We start from the raw sequence: 13737 nt of genomic DNA, 5'->3' as shown, positions 1-13737 counted from the left end.
TCCCCCCCTCACCCACCTGCCCACGGACCCCCATTCCATCTCCCTCCCCCTCACAGCCCTCCCACCAGGCTTCTGGGCTTGGCCTCATGGAGCCCTGGAAAGGAAGCTCCCCCAGAAGGCACCCCCAGTTTAGGCCCCTTTACTGAGCTGTTCGGGGGGCCAAGTGTAAAGGTAAGCCCTTCCTCCCTCTTCTGGCTCACGCCTGGGGCCCCGGTCATTTCTAAAGTGACACCCATCTCTGTCTCAGAGACCCTCAATGTCACCTATCCCAGAGCTTCTGAAAGACCCCCAGAAAGAGGATGGCGAGCAGTGAGAAAAGTAGGCATGTGGAAGCCAGGGTGCAGAGGTGCAGACCCCAGCCCTCAAATTCAGAGTCCTGATCCGCTGGGCTGCTGTGGGGTGGGGGCGCTTCCTGCGGGAACCCCGACGGCAGCCCAGCAAGCTTGACTGAGCAAGGCTGCCTCGGACAGACCGAGGATACCCGCGAGGGGTCCTCTCCTCTGTGCTGGGCAGCTGTGTGCACTCGTGGGCCGGGAGGGGGCAACACAGGTCAGACCCGCCCTGCTTCTCCCCAGGGCCTCTGAGAGAACCCTGTGACCTCGCGCAGGAGGCATGCCCTGGGCATCCCGTGGGGGCACGCTGGGAGAGACACGAATGGGCCACCCCGTTTCCCCCCAGACTCAGTGCCCAGTTAAGAGGGAAGGAGAACAGCCTTTGTCAACTCAGCACAAGTTCAGAGTCCCAAGACGTTTCCCCAGCCTGCAGCTCCACCATTCCACCTTCAGCCACAGAAAAGCCCTCCAGGCCTACATCACGGAGCACAGTGTGTGGTGCTGGGATCCAAAGGTGGTAAACATTGCCCCTGCCGTGTGTGTACATGCATGTGTGTGAGTGTGCATGTGTGTGTGTTTGGGAGTGTCAGAAGAATAAACAACCCAGGTACTGCTGGTGTACACAGATAAACACCTAAACAGCTTGAGAAATCAGGGGGGACTGCTCGGAGGAGGACCTAAACCAGGACCCAATTCAGCCAGAAGAGAAGCGTTTCAGGCAGAGGGCACAACGTGTGGGAGGCCTGAGGAAGACGGAGGGCTTGGGGAAATGATGGAAGCAGGTGGCTGGAACATGAGCTGGTTTCGTGGTGGGTGTGGGGCAGGGGAGAGGCAGTTGTCAGGAGATGAGTCCGCAAAGGCGGAGGCTGAGGGGCCTGGATTCCTCCTGCACCTTGGGACCTGCCTGGGCCTTCCGCCCTCCAATCCACCGCCCACCTCTGCGTTAGCCAGTGGTCAGGGAAAAGGCAGCCCGCACACAGCCTCTGCCTCCTGCGCCCCAGAGGGCGTCCAGCCCGCTGAGCAAGTACTGGTCCAAACTCCCCCCCCTGCACCTTGCCACACAGTCCTTCCTTCCTGAGCTGAAACCCTTGCCCCCACCCCCAGGGAGTAGCCCCTGCTCACCGTTCAGGGCTCAGCTCACCTGACACTCTGTCCAGGAGATGCTCCCGGCCCCACCCTGGCCCCACTCCACGTCCCTGCAGCGCTCACGCCTCCCCACCCACGGTGGTGGCCCTGCCACTTGCTCTCCCCCCAGCTCTGGGATCCGCGTTGGGAGGCCGCCTCTGCCCTCCGCGCCCAGCAGGGAGCCGGCACACAGTGGTACATGCCGAATGGACCCACGAAGGAATGGGCAGTGGAGAGAAGTTTCAAGGAGGCAGATTTTAACTCAAGCCAAGGGAGAGTGTTCTGCCTTTCCTAGTGGTGAGTTCCCCATCATGCAAGGTATCCAAGAAGAATCAGGGTGACCCTTTGCAGGTGGTGGAAGAAGTGGCCTATGGCTCACCTACAGGGATGTGCTGAGGCCCAGGAGAGGATCTCCCCAGGGAGCAGCTCTGTGCAGTGGGGAGCAGCCCCAGGGAAGGGGGCCGGGATCTGCGCCTCCATGTGGAAGGAGACAGGAGTGCTTTTAGACTGTGTGAGGCTCAGCTGTGCAGGAGGAAATCTCGTGTGCCCCACGCAGCTCTGGCACAGCAGGGCTGCTGTGATCTGCCCAGTCTTTTCACTGACTTGCTAACATTTCTCTGCCATGTGCCCCTGCTTGGGTTCCATCTCCAGCCTGGCATCCAAAAGACTCTCCCTGGTCGAGCACCTGCGTGCCTCCCAGCAGGGTCAGCTGTGGGTGGGCTTCAGGAGCGGGGCACGTGCCTGGCCCCCGGCTCCCCTCGGGTCGGCCGGGGCAGAGCCCGGCAGTGGTCTGCGTGAGCGCCTTGAGTCAGTCCCTGTGCGGCAGAGGTCCAGGGCTGTGCTCCGCCCCTGCCCCCGGGGTGGGAGGGCTGCACGTGGAGCCGGGGCCCTCGGCCAGCTGCCCCCCAGCACAGAGGGCGGTTTGCGGCTTCCTTATCCTCACGTTGTGGAAGCAGCACTGGGCAGATCCTCCCCCTGGTCATGCTGGCCTCTGGGAGCCCCTTCTAGGTGCTTGTCTGCTGTCAACAACCCCGCTGACTTGCGTCTGCTTGGGGAGAAGTCTGGAGCCCATGAAGGCCCCCTCGCGGCCCCCAGTGCACCATCTGCGGCCCCCGTGGGGGAGTGTCCCTCACATGGCGCAGTGTCTGTCTCTCCGGGTGGGGTCATGACAGTGGGACTAATTAGAATGTGTGGGAAGTGACAGGAAGAAAGGAGCTTCAGAGAAGGTCCCTAGCGAGTGAGCCGCCGGCAAGTGAGGCCTCAGCTCTTTGGGTCTTTAAGTTTTATTTCCCTTATTGGACAGAAGCTCAGAGAACAAGGCGTCCTGTCTTCCTCTCCTCATCTGTGCCCTTGACAGGCACAGCACACAGTGGGTACTTTGCTGAGGGCACAGATGAGCCCCACCATCGCCTACAGCTTGCCTGGTGGGGACAGGCCGAGGGCAGTCCTCGCAGCCTCACCCCACCTGCAGGGCACTGCCAGCTGTGGTCCTTGGTTCCTTCTAGACTCAGAGACAACACAGTGCTTTCCTGAAGAGTCAGGAGTCCAGAATCAGAAGGGCCTGAATGAGAATCCCGATCCCGTACGCCATGGGCAGTGTGCCTGGCACAGGCGGCAGACTCCCTGAGCCCCAGGTCGTCTTTCACCTGTAAAGTGAGGGTGCTCATTCTCTGCCCACATGCCCTGGGCAGGCAGACCTCAAAGCTGCTGTTGGCAGCGTCGTTTACTTTTTGCATTTTCACCGTGCATCTCTCAACAGCCCAGCTGAGGCCAGGGGATTCCCGGAACCAAGACCAGGGCCTTCCAAATCACCCATGGTTTGGGTCTCTGTGTCCCCTGGGGGGGGGCAGGTCAAAGTTCAGGGACAGTAAATAAGCTAAGAGGAGGTGGTCACCTTTGGTCCATGGACCAGGCCTTCCCTCCTCACCTGGCAGCCTGACCTCAGCCTGTTTGCCTGCCGAGGAGGCTGGACGGTGGTAAACAGCCTCGCAGGCTGCTCGCCAGAGGCGGCAAGGGCAGTAGGGACAGCCGGGGACACAGGCCACGCCAGGGAGCTGGAGCCTGTGAGCACGAGCCGGCTGCGGCCAGGGCCAAGGCAGGGCAGGACGGAGCCCCACCCTTGGCGGGGTCCCCAGGGCTCTCCCCCTGGTGACTGGGTCCCTGGCACCCACCCCACAGAGGGGACCCCTAGGGCCTAGAGACTGGACACAGGCACCCCACTGCCCGTTGGAAGCAGGGCCAGAACCCAGACCTCCTGCCTGGTTGGTGTGCAGAGACCCCCAAGGCCAGGGACCTGGGGAGGGGGGAGCTTCACCCCGGCCCATCCCTACCTTACCTGCAGCTCGGGGCTGGACTGTTGTCCCAACAATTCTGGAGGGAAAGTAGTTCAGCACCGGAGTGCTTTTGCTGTGAACTTCATCTCTGCCAGGCTCTACACTAGATTCTCCAGAAACTTCCAAGGGGAGCAAGGCCCAGAATGGTCCCTCTGGCTACCATGGCGTGTGTTGTGTGTGTGTAGGGCACATAGGCCCACAAATGGCTCTGGGATAAACTCCAGTGCCCAGTGGGCAAGACCCTCTCCATCCCACCAAACCAGGAGAGCTGGCCCACGCACCCCCACTCTGCTCGCCCGGTCACCGCAGGTGGCTGTGGGACCTGGGACGAGCTTGAGCCACGGTGGCAGGGTGGCAGGGAGGCACAGCGCCGGTGCTCCTGAGAGGAGCGGCAGCGGACCGACCAACATGTGAGCTCGGCGTGGGCACAGCCACCGCTCATGCCACCCCACCTCCCAGGGCCACAGACCAGCAGGAGCCCTGTCTTCTCACCGTGGCCAGTGTGGCCAGCCACAAGCCTGCCTGGGGGCCCGAGCTCAGCTCCCCGCTCACCCCTGTGACCCCTCCTCCCTCCGAGGGACAGAGGTAGCAGCCATCCCGTCACCCAACAATTGCTAACCCTGCACCTGACCGGTGTGGCCCCGAGCTCAGCCCGCCAAGATGTAGTGCTGAGCAAGGCCAGCTCACTGTCCCGTCGCCAGAGGGTACTTTCTGGTCAGAGCCCACGTGAGACCACAGCCAGAAAGTCAAGGCGCCGGCCTGGCTGACTGTGCACTGCTCAGAAATGCTTCTGTTGGGGACCCAGAGAAGGAAAAGCCCCTTGAAGGCAGGGACCACCCCCTTCATCTTTTACAGGACACACCTGACCAGCTGCTGATGCTGGATGCCAGGTCCAGGAAAATCAGTCCTCTAGCAAGTGCTTCCTCTCCCTGGCCAGACTGCAAACCCACCATGCTTTCTCTCCTTGCTGTGGCTGCTAGGGAGCTCAGGCTCAAATGAACTACCAGTGACACTACCCCTGGCTCCTGAGGTGATTCTCTTTCCCCTTCCCTCTGGCTTACTTCTGAGCTTTTTCTTCAATTTCTGTTTAAGTTCTATGTGTCAGTATGTATTTTTTTCCAGAAAAATACACACTGAATGTCTGTACAGAATACGTCTAATTGGGCAACATACAGAAAATGTTAAAATACAGAAAGTTGTGAAATACAGAAAATGTCTAATTGTGCAATATACCCAGCCACCTAACATTGCATAATAAATAATTTCCAACTGTGTCCTCAAAACACTGACACAAATACACACAATCCACAGAGGGTCCCCTCAGCCCTCCTTCCTGGACACACTACATCTCCAAAGGCACGCATGTGCACTTGTGAGTTTGTGTGCACACATGCTGGTGTGTAAATAATTGTGTATGCTTGCACACAGAGCCAGCGGAAGCACAATCTAGAAAACATCTTAAAAGTGGGGAGAAGAGGACGGAGGGGGGTGTGAAGGCCGTTCTGCACAGAGGGCCCTGGTAAGCGGCTCCTCCCACGCGGCCTGAGCCCAGGACAGGTGGAAGGAGGGGATGGGGAGGCAGGGACCAGGCTGTCCTCAAATTCTGTTTTGGACCAAGAAAGGGACAGGAGGCCATGGCCCTCTGTCGTAACAGCAACACATTAATAGCAACAGCCACCCTGGGGATGCAGGGGTCTGAGGACACAGGTGTCTGGCCCGTGGACCCCCATGGCCAACCTGAGGCAGGGGTTCCCATTGCTCCATTTCCAGAGACCCAATGATGACAGACAGGTGGCCCCACAAGAGGCATGGCTCTCCCCAGGGGACCCCCCGCCAGTCCCCACTTCCTGCACACCTTAGAAATACTGACCCATGCCGTCCTCATCTCCCTGCCACCTGCTTTCAGTGTGGGCGTGGGAGGGACTTGGCAGGGGCTTGGCAGACACAGGCCCAGGCCTGGGTCCTGCTTTGCCCCATGAATGTGCGGCCTTGGGGGTCCTCTCCCAGCACCCACCTGTGCCCCTGGAAAATGGGAGTTAGTGATTGTTCCTCTTAGAGGGCAGGGAGGATTCACTGAAATGATGAGGGCACACTTATGTTCCCAACCCTGGGCTCCCACTCTGTGGCCTCTGACCAGTGCCCTGGGCTGACCCCAGAGAGAACCTGCGGAGAGCAGGCCCGCGCTGGCCATTGCCTGGGGCCACACGCCTCCCTCCTTCCCCTCCACACTTGGGGCTCCCTGCGGGGGGGCTTGCCCTTCACCCCATGGGCAAACCCAGGCCCTGGGGATGCCTCCCCTGTACAGCACCTGTCCCCTGGGGTCACAGGCTCCCCGACCAAAGCTGTGTGGCTGTGAGCCCGCCCCTGGGAGCCGTGGCAGGGACACTGACCCTGGGTCAGTTCAAGGACGGAGGAGCGGCAGGCCGGGGCCCAGCCAGACGCAGCCCCGCGTCCCGGAGGAAGCCTGCCTCGAGCCACATTGCAGAGCCGCCTCTGCTCATCCTTACAAACAATACCCCCAGCTGCAAAGTACAATAAAGAAAGTGCAATCAGTATTAATATTGGTCATTGTTATTGATTTCAGCTTTAAAGAATTGATTTCCAGTCTGGGCCCCTTTATGAGGCTCTTTGCTGAAGACACATGGACGTGGCCTCCCACCAACTGCGGGCGCTGGCCCCTCACCAGCCTGGCTGCCACGTGCCCGCCAGGGAGTGAGGAGCGGTGGGCGGGTGGCAGCAGTGGGTGGGCCTCTGCGAAGGGTGGCCGCCCCACCCATGCTCCGCAGGCGCTGACGTCGGGGTCTGGGCGGGTCCTGGCCTGATCTTTCTCTCCACCCCCAACGCTCAGGATAGTCCAGAATATTTGTGGAGACCGACGGGGCCCTGAAAGATGAGCCTCACTTTCTGGGCCCTCCGCTGAGCTCACCCCCACTGGAGGCCCACCTGCTGCCCACTCGGACCCCCTTCTCCCCCTCCCCATTTCTCCAGCAATCTCCAGGTTCGGGTGAGGCCCTGCTCTGGGCTCCATCCACCTCGGCCCTGCTGTGTGCGCAGTCGGGCAGGGGTGGAAGCCTGGGTCTTGCTCCACGTTCCCTGCAGGGACACGCCCTGAGCACGGCTGCAGCACACACAAGGTCATCGAATGGGTGGGTGACCTGCCACGTGCCTGGTCACAGGACCCCAGAATGTGAGAGCTGGAGGGCGGTCTGACCAGAGAAGAATTAGAGATGAGCTCAACCACCCCCTGTGCCACTGGGGAAACTGAGGCCCAGGAAAGGGACGTCACAGCCTCATGTGGAACCTTCTCGTGTACTGGCAAAGGCACTGGGGCCCGTGCACCTATACTTCCCCCAGGCTGGTCTCCTGGGGAGGCAGGAGGACCTCTCTCTTTACCTCCCTCCCTCTCTTTCTGCTCTGCTGCAGAGTCCAAAGAGCCATGAACTCAGGTTTCCGGTCACCCCCAAAGGGCAATTTTTCTCTTAAATCACATGATGCCCAGATTCATTCATTAATTCCCTTGAGCATTCATGCACCTGCTGCAGCATCTATTGAGCACTGGTACCAGGAATATCAAACAAGGGCCAAAACATTAAACACAACAAAGCCAAGTGTTCTATAATGATGTTAAGAGAATAAAACCCACAGCCCTCAAGGAATGTAGGGCAGGCAGCAGGGAATCCTGCCATGCACACACTGACCGCCCCACTGCGCACACACACAGCTCCCCCTGTCCCAGCAACGACCTCGTCACATGCCCCCTCCAGAGCCACCCTCCCACCCCTGTCCCTTCCTTCTGGCTTCCGAGCCTCTCCTTGTGCCATCTCTGTGCTTCAGAATCATACCCTAGGGAAGAAAACGAGGCCCATGGCAGTTGCCAGCCTGCCCCCGAAGGGGGTGGTTTTATGCAAGTGTGCATGGATTTTCTGAGATGGTGGTGACCATTCTCTTTCCTCCATGGCTGAGCCATAAAAATAAAGAGTAACCTCCCGGGGTAGCGGGCTCGCCCTTGTGCCCACCCTTCCCCCAAGAAGGGTGGACAGCAACTCGGGCCTCAGAATACCGCCCCCACTCGGTTAACGGCGGCAGCAGGGCCGGCTTCCAGTTTCTTCATGTGTCACACTCCCAACCCAAGGCCATGACGTGTCAAGTGTCATCACTGCAAATTAGAGTGCTGAGTGCCCAGCGCTGCTGGTAACGGGTGGCCGGGTCCAGGGGTGTGCAGAGGCGCGGCCCACCAGAGCCCAGAGGGCTGGGCAGGAGCCATTTGGTAACGACTCCAAAGTGATAAAATGGGTCTTTAAATAATTATTATCGCAATCCCTCCTTAAAAGCTACATTGGGTAAAATGACTTTAAATATTATTTTAGCCTATTAGCAGCCTATAAATTAATCGCTTACAGCACACAGAGGCGTCGTAAGGGGTGGTTGGGGAGAGGCTGCTGGAGTAATTATGTGCCAGGCACAAAACTCCTGCAGAAGACGCATATTTTACACTTACATTATAATTAAATTTAGAGAAATCCCTTCCACCTAGTGCACAAGTATTATCTGTGTCAGCCTCCCCAAGAGCTGCAACTCTAATCGATTTCTTTATTTGCTGTTGAAAGGTTCGGGGCCTGTAGCCCACCGTAGTCTGGGCTTTGGTCTGGGACTTGGGAAGGATCTGGAAGGTGGTCTCTGCAGCAGCTCCCTCACACCCAGAATTGTGGTTATTAAACCCAAAAATCCAGACCCTACCCAGCAACCTGCCAGGAAGACAAGCACCAGAAGCCTCCAGGGGCCCAGGGCAGGCAACCAAGTCGGGGACAGGCTGGAGCCCCGACCAGCCCAGGGTCTGTGGGCAGGAGAGGCAGGGTGCCCACGAGGGGCTAACAGAGCCTGGAGGCAGGTGGGACCCCAGGCGGACGGTCTGCAGACCCTGCCCCCAGCACAGGCAGCCGGACTGCCTACCAGGTTGGAGAGCCCCACTCTCGCCCCAGGGAAACGGGATCTTCCTCACGCCTTAATTGCTCAGCCTGATTAAAAAGCCCCAGTGCCAGAAATGCCCGCTCTCAGAGGCACAGAGAGACAAGCGTGGGCCTGCCCTGCCCTCGGAGCTCCCCCAGGACATCTGCTCCTCCCTGGGATGGGCACGCTGCGCAGTCGCCCTCCTCGCCGGGGGCGGACCTCGTGACATGGACGAGGCCCCTGCACGTGGTCTCGGGATGGCTCGGACCTGGGCGGCAGGGGAGTCAGCAGTGGGGACGGCCCGCCAACCTCACCAAGGGTCCCCTCATATTCTGCACTCCTTGGGCGAATCCTCCCCGGGATCCGCACAGACCTGCAGGTGCCCTGGGCCCATGTGAGAGCAGGGAATGCTGAGGCTCGGGGAGGCCCAGGGGCGAGGCCAGCAAGTGAGGCACTGAGATTCGAACCCAGCACCCTTGGTCTCCAAGGCCCAGCTTGTAACCACTGCCCTCTGCCCTTGCAGAGGAGGCTGCCCTCAGCCAGCCCCAGTGGGAGCAGAAGGAGAGCCAGGAAACAGCTCCTCCAGTGGCCCTGGGCTCTCAGGCGGCCTTAACTCGCTAGATCTGGCAGCTTAAACAGCAGAAACCCGTTTTCTCTCAGTCTTGGAGGCTGGAGACAAGGGAGCAGGTGCCGTCGGGTTTGGGCTGATTCTTCCCGGCTTGCGGGTGTCCACCTGCTCTCCGTGTCCTCCCACGGCCTCCGTGGCCACAGAGAGCGAGCGAGCTCTGGTGTCCCCCTTTTCCCTATGTGGGCACCACCCGCGGTGGATCAGGGCCCCACCTGTGACCTCGCTTCCTCCCTAAAGGCCGTCTCCAAATAGTCACACTGGGGGTTAGTTAGCACTCGAGCTTAGGAATTTAGGGGGATTCAGGTCAGTGCATAACGGCTGTGTGGACAAGAAGTGAGACACAGCTACAGACCAGCGGGTGGCCCAGGGGCCTAAGAGCCTGGCGGCAGAGTGTACAGGCACCCAGACCACCAACCACAACCAGATAACTTAACCAGCACTCGCCACACTGAGCAGTACACCTCCAGAGTGAGTGGCCAGACAGCTCTCACCAAACGCGGATCAGTGCAGCGCGACCAGGGGCCAGAATCCCCCTCCGCCTCCTCCAGTCACTTACTGCCCCCAGGTAACCACCCTCTGACTTCTAAAGCCACAGGTTACACTTCCTTGTTTTGAAATTCGAGTACATGGCATCAGACAGAATGTCCTCTTTCTTTCCTGGCTCTTTCCTCCTGCGCACTGTGTGAGGTTATAGTTCATGGTTTGTTAACTGTCAGGGCGGCATGTAGCGGTAGGTATACACGATTTATTTACCCATCTACTGATGATGGGCAATTGGGAAGTTCCTGGTTTTCTGGCCAGTCCCCATAGTGCCGACAGGATTGTTCCTGTACATCTCCTCGGGCAGGCATCGGCGCTCGGCTCTGCTGAGCGCATGCCTACGTTGGAGGCGGCACGGCTGGTTTCTGGGGCAGTGTATCCAGCACCTTGTGTGATACCTGACAGTTTCCCACGTGGCTGAACCCCTGGCCACACCCGCCAGCAGGGCCAGAGCGTTCCGGCGTCTCCACATTGCACCCACATGAGGCGCTGCCGATGTCTTAAAATTTAACGGTTCGAGGGGTTATTAGCAGCGCCTCACCAGACTGTGATTTGCATTTGTCTCATGACTAATGAGGGTGAACAACTCTGCATATGCTCAGTGGCTACTTGGAAAGCACCTCCTTTAAAGAGCCTGCTCCAGACTTCTGCCCACGTTCCTACTGGTGCTCTTTTTCTTACTGAAAAGTAGTTATTTCTATATCCAGATGTCTCCATGGCATATATAGTCTCCGACTCTGTGGCCTGCGATTTCGTCTCTCGACTGTGTCTCTTGGTGAGCAGTGTTCCTTATTGTAAAGGGGAGCAGCTTATAGTTTTTTTCTTAGGGCTCCCCATCTCCATTGAGGACCTGCTCCAGAGAGAGAGCCCTCGCCTGAGATACAGATCATAATGTAAGCTGGGTGTGGTACACAGGGAGGGGTGTGGCTAGGTGTGTTAGAATTCCTCTCTGGGCCCCCTCGTGGTTTCTTTGTGGCTCAGAAACCTTTGTTTATCAAATATTCACTCCTTTTGAATTCCTCTGAACCCCTTCCCTTTTCCTTTGAAGTCTTAGACCCCCACCTGCTTCTTGGTTCAGGATGACCTTATCACCTCATTGTCCCTGTCTTTGGAACCCCCATCTGTGGCTTCCCCATGGGTCTGTAATTAAATTTTGTTTTTTTCTCCTGTTAATGTGCCTCATGTCAACTTGATTCTTAAACCAGCTAGAAGAACCTCAATGGATGGAGGAAATTTCTTCCTCCCCTGCTGTTGGCATGGTCGGCAGGAGACCAACTTGTTGGCCATTGCTGGCTCTGAGGCTGCCGCCGCTGAGAGATTCCAGAACATCGGACGAACACCTGCAGAAGGTAATATTTCTTACCATGTCAGCTTCCTGGAATCTCTGTCCACAGGGTCCAATGGGGTGAGAATGGTGGGAGTCTTTTTCTCTCTTTCTAAATTGGAATTAGCAGGAGAAAATACGGCGGAGGTGGGTCGTTGGGCATGGCGACTCTTGGTAAATTTGGTTGAGGACCCTTGTTTTTTGCTGATTCATTTCCCCCCAGATATGTCTTTGTGTTTTTTTTGTCTGTGTCCTTGTGTCTTTTGTAAATGTGCACATGAGGTCACGGCTGTTGCTAAGGGAAAACGTGGAAGCCGCAGCCACAGAATTGGTGGACTTGGGTGGAGCAGTGGAAGGCTGTTAGAGCACTCACCCCCCTCAGAAAGACGCCCGTGACGGAATGGGATGGTCAAGGAATGGGCTATATGGACAACAGGTCACCTGCCAACCTCAAGAAAACTGGCGCAACAAGGCACACTGTAAAACACGGCACAGCCCCCAGCCCCGAGGCACGTCCCTCCTAGGTATTAATTTGCCTTCCAAGAAGGCTCAAGGCTTGGCTAAAGCTATTAACATACAGGTGGGTCTCCCTTGTGTCCGGTGTGTCTTAAAAGCTTAGCTTTGTGACTGGCGAGGACGTTCTCTGTGGCCTCCACCCCTGGGAGGGTGCACCTACTGCACACCTGGCAGGCAGCCCCACAGGCCATGGATCCGAAAATCTGTGCTTTCTCTGTCTGTGCCAGCTCTCAGGGGTTTGTCATAAGAGGTCCCAGCCCATAAGGGACTTTTATGGTCTCAGCCTTGGTTGCCTGTTAGTACTGGCAAAGCCCCATTCCAGTATCGCCCGTCCGGTGTCACAGATTAGCGGGTCTGACTGGAGGCATCTCACGTTTGTGAGACCAGAGACCATTCCCACTACACCATCCTTACTGCCTGTGTGACAAAGGTCTTTGGTGTCCTAGGCCGTGGGAGTGAACTCTGTGGCTCGTGGGGGCCGCGTCACCTGTGCCCTCTGCGGACGCCCCTTGCATCCTTAGTTGAAGCCTGGAGAGTTCCCTCTGCATCTCTCCATAGAAAGGCTTATTGGTTTGAATCGCTATGAAGATCCCACGAGTCGAGGATGGGATCCAGAGGATGGGTTCTTTACATTGGCTCTATTTGAAAGAAAAAAAGTTGTTTTTGGAAAGCTCCCAACTGTCTTAGTGTATCAGCCAGCCTTAGGGACTCCCTTGACAAGATAAAAACTGAAATTAGACTTGGAACAAAAATCAGTGTCCACATCCAACATAAATTTCCCCTCAAATCTAGCCCCATGTGCCTGTTTAAATTACTTGCACTGTAGATGTGTACAGAATACTTTGACCTGGTCTGCAGGCCCAGAGAACGTAGGTTACTCATGTAAGTGCTGAAAACCAGGGAGCGAATTTAACAAGCACCAGAGGCGGGCAGCAAGGGCTGCCTGCTCCCACTGCCAGGGCTCTGTGACCAGGCCCCACCAGCTTCAGGGCTTCCCATGCACCTTCCTTTGCAAACGTAACCTAGGTTTTCTACTGAGGAAACTAAAGATTGCATGGCCCCTGGACAGCGGCAGATACTCTAAAGCCCTTTAACCTTCACTTTCAGAAAATGCTACCAAATTGATACAGAGTTAAAGATGAGTGACTCTTTGTAGCTCCCTTTCGGAGGAAAGAGTTGATAGACAGCTCTGGTAGACACCCCCCTGTGGCAGATCAACACTGTGCTGGGGCCCACGGAGGAGGGAAACGGGATTTCGTGATGCTCCTTGTTTTGAAAGTCCAGACCTCGCTCGCCAGCCTGGCTTCCCGCCGGCCGGGCACACGCAGGTCGTTGGTGTTCTTTGGTGTCTCGGAGAGTAACTCCAGATCTTGTGAACCCGCTTTTGCATCCTTTAAGGATGCTTCTTGGATCCATGGGGTTAGTACTGCCAGAAATAGTTACTGTTTGTCCCAGCTGAAATCTGACTATACGTTTAGAAGAATTTAATAACTGTAAAAGCGTTTTGGGCCAAACTGGAAACTGATATTCAGTTACTGATAGAGGTTTTTAGGCTTTCTCCCCTAAGCTAAATGTACCCAGAGGGAAAGGAAAACATTTCAACATAGGAGAGGGACCTGTCAGTCCTTGTTATGCAAATTGAGTCTTTACAACACCCGGGATTGGGGGACACGTAAAAGCAAACTCAAAGCCCAGGTTATCTCTAAAAATCCAGGCCTTTGCCGACTCATCTTAAAATGCTTCTAAATACTATTTTTTTTAAAAACACGACATTTGAAAACAGGATTGTCTTAGACTTGAGGAAAGGAAACATTCAAATATTACTATAGGCTTCTGATAACAGGCAAATATGTCCCCTCCAGGAATCAACCTTGAAGGAAAACTTGGATACTTTGCGTTTTTTGTGATGTGAATTTACGTCCTCTTCTCTAGGTCTTTTCAAATACACCCTTCAGGGAAAAGTTTCTCTCACACAGAAAAAAAGACAGAATG

General features: G+C 56.7%; 1 long non-coding RNA gene across 1 annotated transcript; it reads left to right on the top strand.

The window, feature by feature from the left end:
• The first annotated feature begins 543 nt into the window (after positions 1-543).
• LOC118920502 (uncharacterized) lies at positions 544-4950 on the top strand. Its single transcript, XR_008996685.1, has 3 exons — positions 544-825; positions 1588-1754; positions 4646-4950. It is a non-coding gene; the product is annotated as an uncharacterized LOC118920502 (long non-coding RNA).
• The last annotated feature ends 8787 nt before the right edge of the window (positions 4951-13737 follow it).

This window comes from Manis pentadactyla, chromosome 3, assembly GCF_030020395.1.
Source record: "Manis pentadactyla isolate mManPen7 chromosome 3, mManPen7.hap1, whole genome shotgun sequence".
Lineage (NCBI taxonomy): Eukaryota > Metazoa > Chordata > Mammalia > Pholidota > Manidae > Manis > Manis pentadactyla.
Note: the sequence above shows the minus strand (reverse complement) of the source record. Positions and strands in the feature narration are given on the sequence as shown.